General features: G+C 39.7%; 1 pseudogene; it reads right to left on the bottom strand.

Annotated features, from left to right (window-relative positions):
• Positions 1–7,715: 7,715 nt before the first annotated feature.
• LOC101140177 (cation-dependent mannose-6-phosphate receptor-like) lies at positions 7,716–8,190 on the bottom strand (annotated as a pseudogene).
• Between the last annotated feature and the right edge of the window lie 4,186 nt (positions 8,191–12,376).

Below are 12,376 nucleotides of genomic sequence, written 5' to 3'. Positions count from 1 at the left end.
AAAAACTGGAAACTCTAAAACGCAGAGCACCTCTCCTCCTCCAAAGGAACGCAGTTCCTCACCAGCAACGGAACAAAGATGGATGGAGAATGATTTTGACGAGCTGAGAGAAGAAGGTTTCAGACAATCAAATTACTCTGAGCTACGGGAGGACATTCAAACCAAAGGCAAAGAAGTTGAAAACTTTGAAAACAATTTAGAAGAATGTATAACTAGAATAACCAATACAGAGAAGTGCTTAAAGGAGCTGATGGAGCTGAAAACCAAGGCTCGAGAACTACGTGAAGAATGCAGAAGCCTCAGGAGCCGATGCGATCAACTGGAAGTAAGGGTATCAGCAATGGAAGACGAAATGAATGAAATGAAGCGAGAAGGGAAGTCTAGAGAAAAAAGAATAAAAAGAAATGAGCAAAGCCTCCAAGAAATATGGGACTATATGAAAAGACCAAATCTACGTCTGATTGGTGTACCTGAAAGTGATGCGGAGAATGGAACCAAGTTGGAAAACACTCTGCAGGATATTATCCAGGAGAACTTCCCCAGTCTAGCAAGGCAGGCCAACATTCAGATTCAGGAAATACAGAGAACGCCACAAAGATACTCCTCGAGAAGAGCAACTCCAAGACACATAATTGTCAGATTCACCAAAGTTGAAATGAAGGAAAAACTGTTAAGGGCAGCCAGAGAGAAAGGTCGGGTTACCCTCAAAGGGAAGCCCATCAGACTAACAGCGGATTTCTTGGCAGAAACCCTACAAGCCAGAAGAGAGTGGGGGCCAATATTCAACATTCTTAAAGAAAAGAATTTTCAAACCAGAATTTCATATCCAGCCAAACTAAGCTTCATAAGTGAAGGAGGAATAAAATACTTTACAGACAAGCAAATGCTGAGAGATTTTGTCACCACCAGGCCTGCCCTAAAAGAGCTCCTGAAGGAAGCAGTAAACATGGAAAGGAACAACCGGTACCAGCCACTGCAAAATCATGCCAAAATGTAAAGACCATCGAGACTAGGAAGAAACTGCATCAACTAATGAGCAAAATCACCAGCTAACATCATAATGACAGGATCAAATTCACACATAACAATATTAACTTTAAATGTAAATGGGCTAAATTCTCCAATTAAAAGACACAGACTGGCAAGTTCGATAAAGAGTCAAGACCCATCAGTGTGCTATATTCAGGAAACCCATCTCACCTGCAGAGACACACATAGGCTGAAAATAAAAGGATGGAGGAAGATCTACCAAGCAAATGGAAAACAAAAAAAGGAAGGGGTTGCAATCCTAGTCTCTGATAAAACAGACTTTAAACCAACAAAGATCAAAAGAGACAAAGAAGGCCATTACATAATGGTAAAGGGATCAATTCAACAAGAGGAGCTAACTATCCTAAATATATATGCACCCAATACAGGAGCACCCAGATTCATAAAGCAAGTCCTGAGTGACCTACAAAGAGACTTAGACTCCCACACATTAATAATGGGAGACTTTAACACCCCACTGTCAACATTAGACAGATCAACGAGACAGAAAGTCAACAAGGATACCCAGGAATTGAACTAGCTCTGCACCAAGCGGACCTAATAGACATCTACAGAACTCTCCACCCCAAATCCACAGAATATACATTTTTTCAGCACCACACCACACCTATTCCAAAATTGACCACATAGTTGGAAGTAAAGCTCTCCTCAGCAAATGTAAAAGAACAGAAATTATAACAAACTATCTCTCAGACCACAGTGCAATCAAACTAGAACTCAGGATTAAAAATCTCACTCAAAGCCGCTCAACTACATGGAAACTGAACAACCTGCTCCTGAATGACTACTGGGTACATAATGAAATGAAGGCAGAAATAAAGTTGTTCTTTGAAACCAACGAGAACAAAGACACAACATACCAGAATCTCTGGGATGCATTCAAAGCAGTGTGTAGAGGGAAATTTATAGCACTAAATGCCCACAAGAGAAAGCAGGAAAGATCCAAAATTGACACCCTAACATCACAATTAAAAGAACTAGAAAAGCAAGAGCAAACACATTCAAAAGCTAGCAGAAGGCAAGAAATAACTAAAATCAGAGCAGAACTGAAGGAAATAGAGACACAAAAAACCCTTCAAAAAATCAATGAATCCAGGAGCTGGTTTTTTGAAAGGATCAACAAAATTGATAGACCGCTAGCAAGACTAATAAAGAAAAAAAGAGAGAAGAATCAAATAGACACAATAAAAAATGATAAAGGGGATATCACCACCGATCCCACAGAAATACAAACTACCATCAGAGAATACTACAAACACCTCTACGGAAATAAACTAGAAAATCTAGAAGAAATGGATACATTCCTCGACACATACACTCTCCCAAGACTAAACCAGGAAGAAGTTGAATCTCTGAATAGACCAATAACAGGAGCTGAAATTGTGGCAATAATCAGTAGTTTACCAACCAAAAAGAGTCCAGGACCAGATGGATTCACGGCCAAATTCTACCAGAGGTACAAGGAGGAACTGGTACCATTCCTTCTGAAACTATTCCAATCAATAGAAAAAGAGGGAATCCTCCCTAACTCATTTTATGAGGCCAGCATCATTCTGATACCAAAGCCGGGCAGAGACACAACCAAAAAAGAGAATTTTAGACCAATATCCTTGATGAACATTGATGCAAAAATCCTCAATAAAATACTGGCAAACCGAATCCAGCAGCACATCAAAAAGCTTATCCACCATGATCAAGTGGGCTTCATCCCTGGGATGCAAGGCTGGTTCAATATACGCAAATCAATAAATGTAATCCAGCATATAAACAGAGCCAAAGACAAAAACCACATGATTATCTCAATAGATGCAGAAAAAGCCTTTGACAAAACTCAACAACCCTTCATGCTAAAAACTCTCAATAAATTAGGCATTGATGGGACATATCTCAAAATAATAAGAGCTATCTATGACAAACCCACAGCCAATATCATACTGAATGGGCAAAAACTGGAAGCATTCCCTTTGAAAACTGGCACAAGACAGGGATGCCCTCTCTCACCGCTCCTATTCAACATAGTGTTGGAAGTTCTGGCCAGGGCAATTAGGCAGGAGAAGGAAATAAAGGGTATTCAATTAGGAAAAGAGGAAGTCCAATTGTCCCTGTTTGCAGACGACATGATTGTTTATCTAGAAAACCCCATTGTCTCAGCCCAAAATCTCCTTAAGCTGATAAGCAACTTCAGCAAAGTCTCAGGATACAAAATCAATGTACAAAAATCACAAGCATTCTTATACACCAACAACAGACAAACAGAGAGCCAAATCATGAGTGAACTCCCATTCACAATTGCTTCAAAGAGAATAAAATACCTAGGAATCAAACTTACAAGGGATGTGAAGGACCTCTTCAAGGAGAACTACAAACCACTGCTCAAGGAAATAAAAGAGGATACAAACAAATGGAAGAACATTCCATGCTCATGGGTTGGAAGAATCAATATCGTGAAAATGGCCATACTGCCTAAGGTCATTTACAGATTCAATGCCATCCCCATCAAGCTACCAATGACTTTCTTCACAGAATTGGAAAAAACTACTTTAAAGTTCATATGGAACCAAAAAAGAGCCCGCATCGCCAAGTCAATCGTAAGCCAAAAGAACAAAGCTGGAGGCATCACACTACCTGACTTCAAACTATACTACAAGGCTACAGTAACAAAAACAGCATGGTACTGGTACCAAAACAGAGATATAGATCAATGGAACAGAACAGAGCCCTCAGAAATAACGCCGCATACCTACAACTATCCGATCTTTGACAAACCTGAGAAAAACAAGCAATGGGGAAAGGATTCCCTATTTAATAAATGGTGCTGGGAAAACTGGCTAGCCATATGTAGAAAGCTGAAACTGGATCCCTTCCTTACACCTTATACAAAAATCAATTCAAGATGGATTAAAGATTTAAACCTTAGACCTAAAACCATAAAAACCCTAGAAGAAAACCTAGGCATTACCATTCAGGACATAGGCGTGGGCAAGGACTTCATGTCCAAAACACCAAAAGCAATGGCAACAAAAGACAAAATTGACAAATGGGATCTAATTAAACTAAAGAGCTTCTGCACAGCAAAAGAAACTTCCATCAGAGTGAACAGGCAACCTACAACATGGGAGAAAATTTTCGCAACCTACTCATCTGACAAAGGGCTAATATCCAGAATCTACAATGAACTCAAACAAATTTACAAGAAAAAAACAAACAACCCCATCAAAAAGTGGGCGAAGGACATGAACAGACACTTCTCAAAAGAAGACATTTATGCAGCCAAAAAACACATGAAAAAATGCTCATCATCACTGGCCATCAGAGAAATGCAAATCAAAACCACTATGAGATATCATCTCACACCAGTTAGAATGGCAATCATTAAAAAGTCAGGAAACAACAGGTGCTGGAGAGGATGTGGAGAAATAGGAACACTTCTACACTGTTGGTGGGACTGTAAACTAGTTCAACCATTGTGGAAGTCAGTGTGGCGATTCCTCAGGGATTTAGAACTAGAAATACCATTTGACCCAGCAATCCCATTACTGGGTATATACCCAAAGGACCATAAATCATGCTGCTATAAAGACACATGCACACGTATGTTTATTGCAGCATTATTCACAATAGCAAATACTTGGAACCAACCCAAATGTCCAACAATGATAGACTGGATTAAGAAAATGTGGCACATATACACCATGGAATACTATGCAGCCATAAAAAATGATGAGTTCATGTCCTTTGTAGGCACATGGATGAAATTGGAAACCATCATTCTCAGTAAACTATCGCAAGAACAAAAAACCAAACACCGCATATTCTCACTCATAGGTTGGAATTGAACAATGAGATCACATGGACACAGGAAGGGCAATATCACACTCTGGGAACTGTTGTGGGGTGGGGGGAGGGGGGAGGGATAGCATTGGGAGATATACCTAATGCTAGATGACGAGTTAGTGGGTGCAGCGCACCAGCATGGCACATGTATACATATGTAACTAACCTGCACAATGTGCACATGTACCCTAAAACTTAAAGTATAATAAAAAAAAAAAACAAAGAAAATGTGGCACATATGCACCATGGAATACTATGCAGCCATAGAAAATGATGAATTCATGTCCTTTGTAGGGACATGGATGAAGCTGAAAACCATCATTCTCAGCAAACTATCGCAAGGACAAAAAACCAAACACCGCATGTTCTCACTCATAGGTGGGAATTGAACAATGAGAACACTTGGACACAGGAAGGGGAACATCACACACCGGGGCCTGTTGTGGGGTGTGGGGAGAGGGGAGGGATAGCATTAGGAGATATACGTAATGTTAAATGATGAGTTAATGGGTGCAGCACACCAACATGGCACATGTATATATATGTAACAAACCTGCACGTTGTGCACATGTACCCTAAAACTTAAATTATAATAAAAAATAAAATAAAATAAAATGCCCTAAAAAAATAAAATTAAATGCTTCTCATTTTGGGTTTGTTATTTCTCACTATTAAATTCAGGTTATGCCAGAATACTATATAAGCAATGTTGTGTTCATCTTGGGATATCACATATGAAGGCACAAAATATTCATCTTGTCCTCATTGGTGATATTAATTTTGATCTTCTCATCAAGAGGTTACCTGGTTTCTCCCTTACAAATTTACTACTTTTTCCTTAGTTATTAGTATGCAATCTGTGGAGAGACACCTTAAAGCTGTGTAAACATTTAGCTGCTTATCATGTTGGGTGCTTTGTATCCTTCCTGTCTCAGCCTAAATGTCACCTCCTCAAAGATATCTTCCTTGACCATCTCTAAAATGGGCCTCCTTCTTTTGCTTTCAATTGCAACCCTGTCCAATTTCTTCACAGCACTCACCCTAATTTGTGATGACATATCTATTTGTGCATTTGTTATGTCTGTAGCATATTTCCACTAGACTGTAAGCTTGATAAAGTTGGGGGTCAGATCTATTTTGTCTATTGTTTCCTCTCTAGCACCTAACGCAATGCCTGGAACACAATAGATGCTCAATAAATACATGTTGAATGAATGGATAAATGAATAAGAAGAGTGCCTGTGTGGCATGGAAAGGATTTGCTAAACACCTGAGGACCCCACTGGTCCTGCCTTTTGGTGAGAAATCCTCTTGTTAATCTTCATTAACTTTGCAATCCATGCTCTATTTTTTTCTTCTTTCTGGAGGGGAAGGTGCCGTGATCAGGTGTGACCTACCATACATGGCTTTTAAACTTCACTTTCCTGCTGAGTTATCCATTATGTGGTAGAAAGGGTTAAAACCACTCTGGCAGGCTTTATAATTCAATAAATGCATAATCACGCAAGTGTGCCAGTAGCCACTGGCAGGAAGCTGATTGATTGGCAGGCTAGACTCCATGACAGTTGTCTTCTGAAAGAAATTTCTACAGCTCCCTGGAGATGATTCTGCAAAGGACCCCTCTGGATAATTGGGTTGGTTATTTCTCTCATATTAAAAAAAAAAAAGAAAGAAACAAAACACTACCCAATCCCACGTGCAGATTAAGAAAGAGGTGGTTCTAGGAAGAAGTATAAAGTAGGCCAGATCTATTATTGGAATTTTTTTCTTTGGGCAGATTTCTTCTGCCTTATGAAGTGCATACTGCCCCTCACCCCAAGCACCCAATGTCTTGCTGCTGTCCCTGTAAATTTCTCTCTCCAGGTGGCATCGTATGTGTTGCTCTTCCCCTGCACTTGTTATGACTTATTGGACTAGCTTTGTGACTATGGGCAGTACATGACAATTTCTCTTTTAAATTAAAGAAATCCTGTGTTTCAAAAACTTGTGAAAATATATTTAAAAGCAGGGTCAGGGAGACTGCCACACCATTTTGCCCACTACATATACCTACTGATACCAAGAGATAGTACAATAGCCTCTGTTTTTATAGGACTTATTATATTAGCTCTATTCTTTTTTATATTTTTTATTATACTTTAAGTTCTAGAGTACATGTGCACAACGTGCAGGTTTGTTACACATGTATACATGTGCCATGTTGGTGTGCTGCACCCGTTAACTCATCATTTACATTAGGTATATCTCCTAATGCTATCCCTCCCCTCTCCCCACACCCCACAACAGGCCCCAGTGTGTGATGTTCCCCTTCCTGTGTCCAAGTGTTCTCATTGTTCAATTCCCACCTATGAGTGAGAACGTGTGGTGTTTGGTTTTTTGTCCTTGCAATAGTTTGCTGAGAATGATGGTTTCCAGCTTCATTCATGTCCCTACAAAGGACATGAACTCATCTTTTTTTATGGCTGCATAGTATTCCATGGTGTATATGTGCCACATTTTCTTAATCCAGTCTATCATTGTTAGACATTTGGGTTGGTTCCAAGTCTTTGCTATTGTGAGTAGTGCCGCAATAAACATACGTGTGCATGTGTCTTTATAGCAGCATGATTTATATTCCTTTGGGTGTATACCCAGTAATGGGATTGCTGGGTCAAATGGTATTTCTAGTTCTAGATCCCTGAGGAATCGCCACACTGTCTTCCACTATATTAGCTCTATTCTAAACTGTAACTCTCTAGAGAAAAAAATAGAAAATAGGGAACAAAGGTAAGGCAATTTGACTAGTGAAAAGAGGATGCAAATTAAAAGCAAACTGGAAAGCAAGAGCAATATTAAGGGTGTGGTGAAAGACTGAAGTGGAGATGCTTGAGAAATATGTCAGAGTATGCTCTGGTTTGGAAAACTGAAGAAGAGGTTAGATATTTAAAGTACAATTCCATTGGTGATAAATGACCATCCTTTTCTTCTGACTCCTTCCCCAACTGGTCATCCCTCACACAACCATATACAGCAGGCACATTTCAGGGCTTAGAATGACACACCAAGTAACAACCATCTTTTACAAGGTTGTGAAGAGCTTGCCAGAAGGCTAAGCCAGGGAATCTGTTCAATTCCATTGGCTCCCACCATCAGTTGCTGGAATAGGAACCCCCTAATGACATAGACAGCAATCAGTGATGCAAACATGATAAGTAAGACAGAACCCATCCCGAGGTGGGAGATCCCCGGGGAATAGACCAGGCTCCTATCCATCTCAAAGAGGTAGAAACAATCTTGGACTTTGTCTCCCTCCTCAGACACAGGGTTAAAATTGCCCACTAGGGTGTGTTGATAGTCTTTACTCCTATTATCACTGCTGCATGACAATGCTGCTTCTGGCTACAGTGGTTGTTGAATTCATCACCCTCTTTATAGATCGGCATGATCCAATTACTTCCATTGAAGACATGAGTCTGGTTGGGTCTGCCTGCCTCCTCCCTGTTACTTTTATTGATTGGCACTAGGCCTGCCCCAGATATGTGATTACTAGCTTCCCAGCATGCCCTGAACATGTATATGTGTATATCTGGGCCCTGGTCCACAGTGCTCTCAAAGCTTTTGTTAAACACTGGTTTCAGCCACTTCAGTAGAGCCAACTTGTTCCCTGACTCTTTACCTTTTTCTCTACCAGGTCACAGGTTTTTTCTTTGGTGTGACAGCATTGTCTTTCTGCCACAGCCAGGAGTAGCAGCAGTGGCAGTCTAGCCTTTTGGTAGCTGTAGAAAAGGGACATCTTGCAACAGGCAAGGGGAATAGGAAAGTCTCAGAATTCTCCAGCAAATACCCAGTCTGAGGCTGGGACATGGGACTAGATGTGAACCCCAGTCCTAGAGTCAGTGTCAACTCATAACCTTTTGCATTATATTTAAATTGGAATTGGCAAGAGGAGAAAGAAAGATATAGATGTGAAATAGCCTACATAGTGCGTGGCATATAGTAGGCATTAAATAAAATGTCTAAGGTTGTGCTGTCTGCTTTCAATGATAACAGGACATTGTAGGACAATGAATATGAATATTATACTAATTTGATACAGGTTAATGTGCAGTCACTACCTCAGGGATTTGCTAGCTTGCTCACCCTGGGGTTTTGCTCTCTGGTAGCCAATGACTTCTGGTAGTGCAATATTTTAAGCATTTAAAATTTTAAAATTTAAAATGAATTTTGTGCCACCGGTGGTTTCTGAGGCACAGTATGCAGCCAGCCAGTGGGCAGTGGGTATTTTCATGAGCTGCCTAGACATTCATGTTCAGAGAGTATCCATTATGTAATTTATTCAAGATTTAACACATATTTATTATGACTTCTCTGGTAGATTATTACATTGTTCATCCATATTCAGTGTCCCTCCCTGCAGCATCTCTGCCTTTAGAAGGGTTATACTTCCCTACTCCTTCAAAAATCAGGCTTAGACATATGACTTGCTTCAGTCAACGAACTATGAGCAGAAGTGACATGTGTCACTTCTAGGTGGAAGCTTAAAGAAACAGTGCTTGCTTTGCCACATTCCCTTTTCCATATGCTTTGTTGACTGGCAACATCCCAGATGGTTCCTTTTCTATTGACTAGTGTCCCAGAGTGAGGTCAACTAAGATCTACTATGAGTAGAACCATCTACACTGCCCTTCTACAACCTATTTTGGACATGTAGCATGGCAAGAAACAAACATTTATTATAAGCCACTGAAATTTTGAGATTGCTTCTTACTGAAGTGTAACCTAGCTTGTAAAGCTTCCAAGGATGCCAGAAGAGTGACTATAAGCAATTCATCTGCAGTTGGCATATGATATGGTTAGGTTCAGTGCCCCACCCAAATCTCATCTTGAATTGTAATCCCCATAATCACCATGTGTCAAGGGCAGGACCTGGTGGGAGATGATTGGATCATGGGGGTGGTTTCTCCCATGCTGTTTACATAGTGAGTGAGTTCTCACAAGATCTGATGGTTTTAGACAGGGCTCGTACACTTCACTCTCTCACTCTCTCTCACCTGCTGCCATGTAAGACATGCCTTTGCTTCTCTCTCACCTTCCACCATGATTATAAGTTTCCTGAGGCCTGCCCAGCAATGTGGAACTGTCAGTCAATTAAACATCTTTCCTCTATAAATTACCCCCAGTCTCGGGTATGTCTTTATAGCAGTGCGAGAATGGACTAACACAGTACATGACAACTCTGAGCTTGGGCTGAGGGTCCAACTCACTTCTTGCTTTGATTCTGGTATAAATATTGAAAATCCCAAGTCACAGAGCTCAGGAAGTCCAGGTGTGAGAGTCCTTTAAAGACAAAGACTGTTCTGTGACTAAGCAGTCTCTCTCTTTGCCCCCTCTCTATAGGTAATGATGTACAACCTCTGAGCTGGCCCCCTGAGGTCCCAGTTCAGTGACTGTCAAAACTTTATGAGAAGTATATTGTAAATCTTCGCTTTCTCTCATCATAAACCAGTGTGAGAGTTGGCATTGTGTTGCAATGGGAATTTTCTGCTTTTAGTGGTTTGACACTTTGGCCCTTTTGTTACAAATCCAGTTTTAATTTTCTTTACATAGTCCAGGCACAGCACATAAAGCTCTGTACACTGGGGAGGGCTATATGGTCAGTTACATTAGGGGCTAAGTTTTTTTTTTTTTTAACTTTGCTGAAATTGATTACAAGTGTTTTAACAAGTACCCAGGTTATTTCCTTGTCTGGGCAGCTCAGGGACAAGGGGGAAACCAAGTTGTCAGAGCATACACAAAACTTGTTGGTATTTATTCTGGTATAAATATTGAAATTGGTGAATTTGGGAAAGCCCTGTATGGGAAGGTACATAGCAGATGGGTGGAAAACAAAGTACTGACTACCACTGCTTTTTCTAGCTTTCGTTTTACTTTGATAACATTTTACATATGTATACACTTTTTAACTACTTCTTAGAACAAGGTATCAAACATTTCCAACATTCCAAAAAGTTCCCTTATCCTCTTCCTCATCAATATGTCCCCATTCCAGAACAAGCAACTGTTCTGACTGCTATCATCTTAGATTACTTTAGCCTGTTTCAGCAATTTGTACCAATGGAATCACATAGTATGCACATTTTTGTGTATGATTTCTGTATAACTGTGTTTTTAAAATTTTTAATTTTAACTTTTTCTGGGTGCATAGTAGGTGCATATTTCTATGGGTTACATGAGCTTTTTTGATACAGGTATGCAATGCATAATAATCACATCAGGGTAAATGGGGTTCCCATTACCTCACGCATTTATCCTTTGTGTAACAAACAATCCAATTATACTTTTACTTATTTTTAAATGTACAATTAAATTATTTTGGGCTATAGTCACGCTGTTGTGCTAGGAAATACTAGGTCTCATTCATTCTTTCTACTACTTTTTGTACCTATTAACCCTCTTGAATTCCCCTCCACCCCCTGATTTCCCTTCTTAGCCTTCTACACTCTGTCTCCATGAGTTCAACTGTTTTAATTTTTAGCCCTCATAAGTCAGTGAGAATATGCGATGTTTGTCTTTCTGTGCCTGACTAATTTCACTTAACATAATGACTTCCACTTCGATCCATGTTGTTACAAATGACTGGATCTCATTCTTTTTATGGCTACATAGGTCTCCACTGTGTATATGTACCACATTTTCTTTATTCATTCATCTGTTGATGGACACTTAGATTGCTTTCAAATCATGGCTATTGTAAATAGTGCCTCAATAAACATGGGAATGCAGATCTCTTTGATATACTAATTTCTTTACTTTTACATATACACCTAGGAGTGGAATTACTGGATTGTATGGTAGTTATATTTATAATTTTTTGAGGAACCTCCAAGCTGCAATCCATAGCGGTTTTACTAACCTACATTTCCACCAGCAGTGTACGAGGATTCCCTTTTCTCCACATCCTCCCCAGGCATTTGTTATTGGCCAACTTTTGGATAAAAGCCATTTTAACTGAGGTGAGATGATATCTCATTGTAGTTTTGATTTGCATTTCTCTGATGATCAATGATGTTGGGCACCTTCCTATATACCCATTTGCCATTTGTGTGTCTTCTTTTGAGAAATGTGTATCAGATCTTGGGATCTTTTTTTTAACTGGATTATTAGATTTTTTTCCTATATAATTGCTTGAGTTCCTTACATATTCTGGTTATTAATCTCTTGACAAATGGGTAGTTTGCTAATATTTTCTCTCATTCTGTGGGTTGTCTCTTCACTTTATTGGCTGATTGTTTCCTTTGCTGTGCAGAAGCTTTTTAACTTGATGCAATCCCATTTGTCCACTTTTTCTTTGGTTGCCTGTCCTTGTGGGGTATTACTGAAGAAATCTTTGCCATGTTCAGTGTCCTGGAGAGTTTCTCCAATGTTTTCTTATAGTAGTTTCATGGTTTGAAGTTTTAGATTTAAGTCTTTAGTTCGTTTTGATTTGATTTCTGTATATGGCAAGAGATAGGGT

The sequence above is a fragment of the Gorilla gorilla genome, chromosome X (assembly GCF_029281585.2).
Source record: "Gorilla gorilla gorilla isolate KB3781 chromosome X, NHGRI_mGorGor1-v2.1_pri, whole genome shotgun sequence".
Classification (NCBI taxonomy): Eukaryota; Metazoa; Chordata; class Mammalia; order Primates; family Hominidae; genus Gorilla; species Gorilla gorilla.
This window is presented reverse-complemented; position numbering and strand designations above follow the sequence as displayed.